Here is a 10,530-nt window from a genome sequence, read left to right as displayed (position 1 = left end):
ATAATTTCTTGTCATATATAAGCAATAAATAAGTAAAATAACACAAATAAACAATAAAATTTTCAATTATTTGATTAAGACATGTAAAAAATATATAAACTAATCAATTTATCCTTTACATAAAATTCAAAATATTATTAAATTCAAACACCTAGTACATAAAGTTTATATACTTTCCATCAATATGCGAGTTAGGGAGGGGCGGGTTTAGCCTAATAACATACCATACCCATACCCGCATGGGTTGTAGAATCCCAAAACCTGTTCCCACCCTAAAATTCACCATTCAAGCAAAAAAAACCCGTCCTATCAAGGAGGGTAAGGGCGGGTATCCCACTGGGTAGGGTAGAAATTGCCATCTCTAGTTCTTAGACACCTTAATTGAGGGGCTCACACTCACAATGTCAAAAGCATGACTGAATTAAACCTTGAGTTAAACCAGCTCGATCTCCATAGGGACTATATTCTACTTTAATATGAACATCATTCTTGGTGACAAATTAGTGGTATATAAACAATGGTTATCATACAATTTTTGGAATTCAATGAAAGGAAATAATAAACACCTCATTTTTTTCAAATCTTCTATAACAACTCTATGAACACTAGTCAAAATCTTGAGATTGTGATTTTTTTCTCAATTTTGAAAAGGACTACAAAACTTGAGAAAATGAGCATAATCATGAAAATGTTAATCCCACAGGGCCACACCATCCATCATTGAATGAGAATAGTTCGCCCTAGTGTGGAATTGGGATCTCTTGCCAACAAAACATGTTCCAACACCCTACCAACATGATCCGACAGGATACATATTCTTATTATAAAAATGGGATTCACTCTATAAAAGTGGGACCCGACATGCAGAGATGTTCTCGTTATCAAAATGGGATTCACTATAAAAATAGGACCCGCCATGCAGAGATATGCAGTGTGACGTGATGTTGATAGGGCGTTGGAACGTCCTTCGTTTCGTTGGCAGCTGATCCAGATTTCCAAGCGTGAGGACAAAAGCGGTTAAATGTTGTTAGACAAACATCGTAAATATTCGTAATCAATCGTCTCTCGTTTAAACATTGGCGCAGACAACTCTGACGTGGATTTATTGTCCCAGCTGGTCCAATAAAAATCTTGGGACGGTCCTTGAATGAGCGAAAGAGAATCTACCAAGGTTCTTGAGATCTCTTCCGTGCAATCCGGATCCAGGTAATTAGGAACACATCCTCACAGATCAAAACCGTTGATATGGAAGCACATTCTCTGAATATGCAACGTAACGTAAAAAACTTGGATGAGTGACACGTGGATAATTGGATAGGTGGATGTGGATTTAATGCGGGGTAATTTATTGCCAGCTGTTCTCGTCCCGTCACTTCTTTATTGTTTTGTCCACGTCAGCCGACGGGTGACTAAGCAGTGGGGGACGCTCTAATTCCCGTTCCTGCAAACCCCGTTTTCATATCGGGTTCCTCCTGTTCGGGTTCTATCGCTCTGTCCTCACGAGCGCCGAGTGTTTCGAAGCTACTGTGGTTTCAGAAGATCCATCTAATCCAACACGATTCAAGTCCTAACCCAAATCGAGTTCTAAATCGAACTCCAAAGAAAGAAGAAGAGAATTCTTGTTCTGTAACTCCTTACCCTCATTCCGTTGAATCTCTGCAGTAGATGTAAGCTCTAACCCTAATTTTCTCCTGTTCTTTCTCTTTCAAGTTTAAGATCTCCGTCTAGGTTTAGAAATCTTTGGTTCGGATATGTTTGCATCCTCTGCATGTGGTTCTGCAGATTATACTGTTTGGAGGTGTGCTTTGGTGGAGTAGATGCGAAATTCTGTTGTTGAAATGTTTCGTGTGGAAGAACCAGATTCAGAGTAAATCTGGACTTGGGTTGTTGAATATTTTCATTTTGTGGAATTGTGGGTCGTTTGATCTGATTTGGGCATTCTGAGGTACTGGATGCTTGGTAGAGGCTGACTTCAGTTAGAGTTCATTTTCTTTTTAAAGTTCAGTTTTCCCCCCTTTTCCTTTTCTTGTGATCCGGAAGTTACCGAGGGTTTTGTTCGTGGTTCATGTGGATAACAGGTTTTTTGTGTTCAAAGTTCTGATCCGATACCTGCAGGGTTGTAAATGGTGCGGGTCGACCCACTGGCTTTGGATCGGAACTGCCATGGATTGGATTTAGGGTTTTGATCTGGGTGGTAGGATATAGATTGGAACCCTAACCGGTTTCAGTTCTGATCCACTTACGAACTTCAAATATCCAATCCAACTATCTTTACCCCTCCATTGTCCAAACTTGATAGGTCGACGGATGTCTCTTACAATCACTTCCGGTGTTCATTTCAGATATATGATTGGTTAGGCTACAGTTTCACTAAACTGGCGTGAGTGGCGTCCGCCTAATAATGAAGTCACTGCTGGGCTGACCCAGACCCATTTTCCAGAGACTAGTCAATTCTTGTGAAGCACGTCTGGATTTCTGAAGTGAACTCTTGATATTTTCTGATTGCATGTTCTATAAGTTTGTCAAATTTTATGGTCTTTTGAGATTTTATTGTAGTCATTCAACTTCTCAAATGGTTAATTGCTTGAGTTAGGATTCAACTTCACCTTTTTTTTGGAGTATCATCTGTAGAATTTCAGTAAGTTAAGTTACCTCCCTTTTTTTTCCTTTTGTTTCAGTTCCATCTTGAATGCAATTAGTAATTTGTGCACTAGGTATTGATCAGTTCTCCTGACCATTCTAGACAAGCTAAAACTTATTCCTTCTCGAATTGGTTATTCCTCGCTTCTGTTGCTTTAGTTCCTCTTGGGTCTAGTTTGTTTGTAAACCTGTACTATTCTATAGTATAGATGGAAAGAATGAAATGTGCTATTATTGTTTCTTTCTACCGTTGGCTCTCTTTAGTTTGTTTATGATGCACTGCTGCTGTAAAGGCATTTTCCTTAACATCTTTAAGTTTCTATGCAGTAATTATAAAATGTCCACCATAGGCAAGGGAATCTTTGTATTGGGGATTGGGATGCCAGGATAGTTTTTCCTACATAGAATATATGGTGTTTGTATGGGTCAATCCAAGATGGTTATTTTGACTGTTTAAGGATTTTCTGTTTTATCTTATGTCTTACAATCAGTCCCTTCTGAAAAGGAGCAAGGTTTTGTGCTTCTCAGACTTCCATACTAATAGAAGCTTTTGCTTTTCTTACGGATCAAGACAATGGTCTAGTTGGTGTCTTAAAATTTCTTAGACTAGAACACAAGCACACACTTGCACACTGTTTTCCCCCGGGGGAGGTGATATAATCTCGCTGAAAAAAATTTTGGGTGGACGGATGGAAAGGTAATTGATGAGTACATTGGGTAATAATTACTAAAATGAGAAGTGAGACTAGAAGAAAAGCAGAAAACAAGAATGTTGAAGCAAGTTGCTACATTGTGTCTAGCGACTTGATTAATTTTGTTTGGTTTTGCATATTTCTTTTTTTTTTTTGTTTTTGTTTTTATAGCAACTGGAACTTTGATGGTTCTATGTATAAAAAAGTCACAAATTTCCCCTTAATTCTTTATTAACAGTTCAAATCTCTCTACCATCGAATTATGGCTAAGATAGATTTATCAAAAAAAAAGGCTATGATAGGAGATTTTTAGATTTTTTTATTGTGTGAACCTTGCTTATGGTATTGTCTACTAGCACATTTATATTTGTGAGGTCCTTGAAACACCTATTTGACATACCTATGATGAAAAACAAATTTGTGTCATTGAATATCTTTCACAGTTTCACCATTCCCTTTAATGTTGTCAATGTTTAATATTTTTTCTGGGGAATTTTTGAACCTTCTATAACTCATATTAACCGGTTTTCCACATTCTTAGAAAGGATAGAGATAGGGTATAGATGAAACCTTTCATTTTTCTTTGCAATGAACTTATTGTTAAGACGATACCGGTAGTTCTCACTATACTTTCATCTTGTAAACATCCATTTGCAGCTTTGGAAAGCCCATAGGTTTTGCATTAGCTCTATTTCCATATCCTGCAACTTCGTTTCCATTTTTCTGAGCTTGTGTTCCACATCTGCAGAACTCATTTGATGGACAAGCATTTTTTTCTTTTTAATGATCAGTAACCAACAACAGTATAGAGGTGACAAGTAATAATAAATATAGTGCCCTCATCACTTAATGTGAGTTAAGTAAAGGAGACCAAAATATACAGCTGAAAACTGGTGAAGAACAATTGTAAACAGAAAAAACACCTTCTTACCGCATACTGGAGCAAGGAGCCCTCCCCCCCACCCCTTCCCTGAATGAGAATGTCGATGTTAGAACTTGTAGAAGAGTGGTTTACTTTTAAGTGAATTTTGTATTCCACTGGGTCCAGAGTGGCTGAAGTGAGATTTGATGGCTGAGTATCTTAGCCACCTAGCACCATAGTCATCATCATCCAAGCCTTATCCAACTATATGGGATTGGCTACATGAATCCTGTTTTGTTATTCTGTTCTGTTTAATGTGATATCCATTGTTAAATTATTGGTGCTTAAATCATTTCGTACTACTTCTACCCATGTCCTTTTTGGTCTACCCCTATCCTTTCCAGTTCAACTTGCAACAAATCACTTTATGGGTTCTGTTGATGGTACGTGACCAATCTTAGTCTACTTCTCATTTCATCATCTATTGGAGCTACTTCTAGGTTCTCTGAATGACTCCATTTCTAACTATCCTAGTCTACCAAGTGCCATGGTCTCTGAGATATAATTTGTGGCATCATGTACCAATCCTCTTGTTATACACTCATCGACACAATTTAAATTTCAAGATCAATCACAGATGCAGGTCAATTTTGAGAAAGGCTACATATATGTGGTCTAAATCCCAATATCTTTCTTCAAGATATTAATTGAAATTAACTGCTTCATTTGTTTTGTCAGTCTTTTGTTTCTTCCTTTCCATCATATTCTGATTTTTCATTAAATATAAAAAAAATATGATTCTACATTTTCTGAACTACAACAGTCTTCATCTTCCGTGGTCTTTGAGCAAAAAGAAAAGTCTGAGGCTGGGTTAATCAACTTTATAGTGGAAGAGCTCAGAAGTTGGATGGTAATGTCTGATGATGAAGATGTTTCTGATGCTTTTTCGAGGATGGACTTTTTTGGGGGTGGGGTTCCTAATATTGGTTATACCTGTACAGCTCATTGTACAGGATCTTATACTTTTGATACTATTAAAATTACTTTACCTTTTCAAAAAAAAGTCAATATCTTCCATGACTTGATTGTGAAAACAATGGGCCGCATATCTTGGATTCCCTAACCCAAACATTCACTTGATGGAGATGGTTTGGATTCATTGATGTTTATGCCTAGACTAGTGATCTGTGGTCTTATCATTTTAATTGGTATTATTACTATATTGAAAAATAAAAATGGTATACAAGATGTAGGCAGAAAAGGAGGTCAGCTAATGCTTTGGTTGATTGTTTAGCTAAACAAGCGGTGAATAGGGATGTTCTGTATTGGGCTCAATTGTAAGATGCAAAGTGAAATTTTGTAGGGGAGGCTGCACCTCGCACCTCTCCAAGGAATGCTTGTAATGCTTTAAATTTTGGGTTTCAATAAAAATATTAATTTATCAAAAAAATTACCAGCCTAAAAACATGAACACTATACCATGGTAATACCCTACAGAACCAGCCTCACACATCACAGTAAAATAGCCCCGACTGAAATTCTCTCCAATCCAGCAACTTGGATCATCAAACTCTTCAAAACTCCTGCAAACCAATCAGATAATAAAACCATGAACGACATACTACTGCATGCAAGATTTGCCCCTTATATTTTTTTTAAGGTAATGTATATTGTATTATTATCAAAGTAAGTGGTCCTCTGTACAATGAAGTGCTGTACATGTATATTCTATTTAGGGACCTCTATAAAAGGCCATCCTCAAATTAGAAGCAGAAAATGTATCATCTTTAAATACATTGTATATAGACAACCAATTTTTAAGTTCCTCTACCACCAAATTAATCACCCCTGCTTCAGAGATTGATTTCTGTTAAAAAATTCTGTTGTTCCTTTCATACCAAATGGACCACATTACCACAGCTGGAATGGTTGACCTGCAAACTTTTCCTTTCTTGGTCATTACTTATGACCTTCCATTCTTCTAAAAGTGCTTTGACTGAGTTTGGGAAGCACCATTTTAGGTTAATTATCTTGATAAAGTGCTTCCAAAGAAGCACTAAACTTGCGTACAAAAACAGATGGTTAGATGTCTCTTCCTCACTGTAGCATAGTACAGATCAGATCTGGTACATAGAAGCCCCTCTTAAACAACATTTCTTTGGTCAGGAATTTTTCCAAGGTTGCTATCCATGTGAAGAACTTTAGTTTTGATGGAGCAGTAGCTCCCCATATTGCTTTGCTTGGAAAGTGTTCCCTTGGTTCACCAACTAGATCCTTATGAAAAGACGTAACTGAAAAGTCCTCTTTGTCCATTTCCAGCACCTTAGATCTTGAGATTGCAGATTCAGGTGCTGATTCTGGAATTATGAAAGGACTTCAATCACCATCTTGAGCTCCCAGTCGTTAAAGTTCTTTCTAAGAGAGCTTTTCAGTTAGCCTGGTGACAATTAGCTTGGTGACAAGCATCTATAAGATTCTGGCAAAAGTGCTCTTTAGGAGGATCAAGGTAGTTCTCCCCTCTCTCGTTAGCCAAGCAAAAGGAGCCTTTATACAGGATAGACAAATTAAAGATTAGATCCTTATTGCAAACGAGAGTGTGGAAGAGATAAGGAGATCGGGCAGGAAAGTATTTGTTTGCAAACTGGACTTGGAGAAAGCCTATGACTTAGTGGATTGGAATTTCCTGCTGGAGATGTCAAGAAGACATAGATTTGGGGATAAATGGTGTAATTGGATAAGAGTGTGATCTTGAGAGCTGTACTTGAAGTAGAAGAGAGGAGAAGAACACCACTGATATGCTGTGAATGTCAAACTATCCTAGCTAGTCGACCATGCTATTATTCATATTTGAATGTAGTACAAGATACAAGTAATTACTGGAATGCCCCTGATTAGTGATGTGACACTCAGTTAACTTAAAACATTAAACAGGCTTAGGCCCATTAACACAGGCCTAGTTACAGGATAAGTTGAATTTAAGTATGGGCTAATAAGAACTCTTATCAGCTGAACACTCATACAAATAAATATCATTCAAACAGTCTAACACTCCCCCTCAAGCTAAGCATAGATATCAATCATGTTTAGCTTGCCAAGTATGTCCTTGAATTTTGTTGTTGCCAGCCCTTTAGTCAATATATCTGCAATTTGCATCTCTGATGGAGTATAAGGCACACAGAGTTCTCCTGAAACAATTCTCTCTCTGACAAAGTGTCGATCAATTTCAATATGTTTTGTCCTGTCATGCTGCACGGGATTGTTGGCAATGTTGATAGCAGCTTTATTATCACAATACAACCTGAGAGGACCCTCAGCCTTAATACCAAGCTCATTAAGAAGAGTTCTGAGCCATAAGAGTTCAGCAACCCCGTGTGCTATAGCTCGGTATTCTGCTTCTGCACTTGATCTAGCCACAACATTCTGCTTCTTACTGTGCCATGTGACCAGGTTCCCTCCCACAAATGTACAATATCCTGAAGTTGATTTTCTGTCTCCCATAGAACCAGCCCAATCTGCATCAGTATAAGCTTCAATTTCAATTCTATTGTTTTTCCTGAAGAGAATTCCCTTTCCTGAGCAAGTCTTCAAGTACCTGAGAATCCTTTCAACTGCTTTCATATGAGGGATCTTTGGAGAGTGCATAAATTGACTGACAACATGCACAACATAAGCAATATCTGACCGAGTGAGGGATAAGTATATCAGCTTCCCTACCAATTTTTGGTATTTCTCTCTATCACAGTAGTCCTCCCCTGCTGATTCCTGCAGGCCATGATTCTGTTCTATTGGAGTATCTGCTGGCCTGCACCCCATCATGCCTGTTTCTTCTAGGAGGTCAAGAACATACTTCCGCTGACATATGTAGATTCCCTCTCTTGACCTGACAACTTCAATCCTAAGAAAATATCTCAAATGACCCAAGTCTTTGATCTCAAATTTCGAAGCTAGAAACTCCTTCAGTCTTTTTATCTCTTCCAAATCATTCCTGATAATTATCATATCATCCACATATACAATGAGTGCAGTAAGTTTGCTATCCTGTCTCCTTATGAACAAGGTATGGTCTGCACCACTCTGAGTGTACCCCACTTTCTTCATGGCCCTACAAAGCCTCTCAAACCATGCATGGGGAGATTGCTTCAGCCCATATAATGCTTTCCTCAGTTTGCACACCTTTCTACCAAAATCATAGCCTGGTGGAGGTTCCATAAATACCTCTTCATGAAGGTCACCATTTAAGAAGGCATTCTTTACATCCAATTGATGAAGTTCCCATGAAAAATTTGCTGCTAGTGACAATAGAATCCAAATTGTGTTGAGCTTTGCTATTGGGGCAAATGTTTCTTTATAGTCAATCCCTTCTTTTTGAGTAAACCCCTTTGCCACAAGTCTGGCCTTGTACCTTTCAATGGATCCGTCCTCCCTGTGCTTTACAGTAAACACCCACTTGCACCCAACAGTGCTCTTCCCCTTTGGCAGATCCACTAATTCCCAAGTTCTTGCTTTCATTAGGGCTTTCATCTTTTCATTCATAGCTTCTTTCCACCTTGGATCAGACACAGCCTCTGAGTATCTAGAAGGAACACACACAGAGGAAAGAGCAGACACAAAGGAGTGATAGGCAGGAGATAAATGTGAGTAAGAAACAAAATCAGCAATGGGGTGCCGGGTGGTGCAAGAGCGAATAGGCTTACGGAGAGCAATAGGAAGATCCAAATCAGAAGTATGTGAGTTGGAATTACCTTGGATTGTAGAGGTAGATTGATCCGAGTCCAACTGGTTGCTGTCATGAGGTTGAGGGCCCTTTTTCCTTCTGTTGTATGTAAGTATCTCTTTCTGTTGCCTATTGGAGCCTTCAGGAACATCTGTAGCATCAGGAGAGGTTACCGGCACAGTGGGAGCCTCACTGGGTTGACCTGGAATGCTACAACAAGGAGTAGGAGGAGAGGATGGAAGACCCGAGGTAGATAGGAGAACAAAAAAGGAGGGAGAATGAGAATCCTTTTCCATCCCACTACTCTCCCTCTGAAGAAGATTATGAGAAGATTGAAAATAGGGTTGAGACTCAAAGAAGACCACATCTCTGGTGACATACTTTCTTTTGGAGACAGGGTCATAACACTTGTAACCCTTTTGTGTAGGAGAATACCTCAGGAATATTCCCTTTGTAGTCTTAGGATCCAGCTTGGTCTTCTTTGGATCCTTTACATGTATGAAACATATACAGCCAAAGACTCGAGGAGGAAGGGAAAAATCTGGAAGAGGGGGACACAAAACAGAGAAAGGGGTTTTCATACCCAACACCTTAGATGGCATCCGATTTATCAGATATGATGCAGTAAGTACCGCTTGAGACCAGTATTGCTTGGGGACTTTGTGCTGGAATAGTAAGGCTCGAGCTGTCTCCATTAGATGTCTATTCTTGCGCTCAACAACCCCATTCTGTTGAGGGGTATTAGCACAGGATGACTGATGTAGTATGCCAACATCTTCCATGAATAAGTTCAAGGATTTTTCAAAGTATTCAGTAGCATTGTCTGACCTGAATTGCTTAATCTTCTTATTAAACTGCGTTTCAATCATCTTGCAAAATGCCATAGTTATCCGTGGTACTTCATCCCGTCCTTTGAACAGGTAGATCCATGTGCATCGAGAGTAGTGGTCAATAAAATTGATAAAGTACCGGAAGCCATCAAAAGAAACAATGGGTGAAGGGCCCAGTCATCAGAATGAACCAAATCAAAAGGAGCACAAATTTCATTACTGGAAATTGGATACACAGTTCTACATTGTTTTGACATTTGACATACTTCACAAGTTAAACTCTGACTTGAATTGCCCTTAAACAGTTCGGGAAACAACATTTCTAATGAAGAGAAAGACACATGACCTAGCCTAGCATGCCAAAGATGCAACTTAGCTATTGACTCCACACTCTCCGAACTACTAGCAGCAGATGCTTGTAAGGCTGAACCGATGTCTGCATCAAGATAGTAGAGGCCTTTATACTCATTACCGCACTCAATCGTTCTCCTTGTCAATCTGTCCTGGAAGACACAATGAATAGGAAAAAAGGTTATACTACAGTTCAAATTTTTGGTAAGTTTTGAAACAGACAAAAGATTTGAGGTAAGACTGGGAACATGTAAAACTGATTTAAGAGAGAGGTCCTTGCTTAGGTCAACCATTCCCTTTCCAGAGATAGTGGATAAAGACCCGTCAGCAACTTTCATCTTATCCTGACCAAACAACAAATGATATGAAGAGAATAGGGAAGACATATGTGTCATGTGGTCAATAGAGCCAGTGGCACTGAAGGCAGAGGCTGTACCTGAT

General features: G+C 38.9%; 1 protein-coding gene across 3 annotated transcripts in view; it reads left to right on the top strand.

The window, feature by feature from the left end:
* Positions 1-1,408: 1,408 nt before the first annotated feature.
* The window catches only part of LOC104608990 (zinc finger BED domain-containing protein RICESLEEPER 1-like), a 36,484-nt gene continuing 27,362 nt past the window's right edge, over positions 1,409-10,530 (top strand). The window contains exon 1 of one of the 3 annotated variants that reach the window (XM_010275136.3): positions 1,409-1,667. The gene's annotated coding sequence lies outside the window, so the exon portion shown is untranslated. Of the gene's footprint in view, positions 1,668-2,272; positions 2,639-10,530 lie in introns of those variants that run through there. The other 2 variants (XM_010275139.3, XM_010275137.3) reach the window with 2 other exon arrangements.

The sequence above is a fragment of the Nelumbo nucifera genome, chromosome 3, assembly GCF_055504915.1.
Source record: "Nelumbo nucifera cultivar China Antique chromosome 3, China Antique-T2T, whole genome shotgun sequence".
In the NCBI taxonomy this organism is placed as follows: Eukaryota; Viridiplantae; Streptophyta; class Magnoliopsida; order Proteales; family Nelumbonaceae; genus Nelumbo; species Nelumbo nucifera.
The sequence above is the reverse complement of the archived record's forward strand: the minus strand, read 5'-3'. Positions and strand labels throughout refer to the sequence as shown.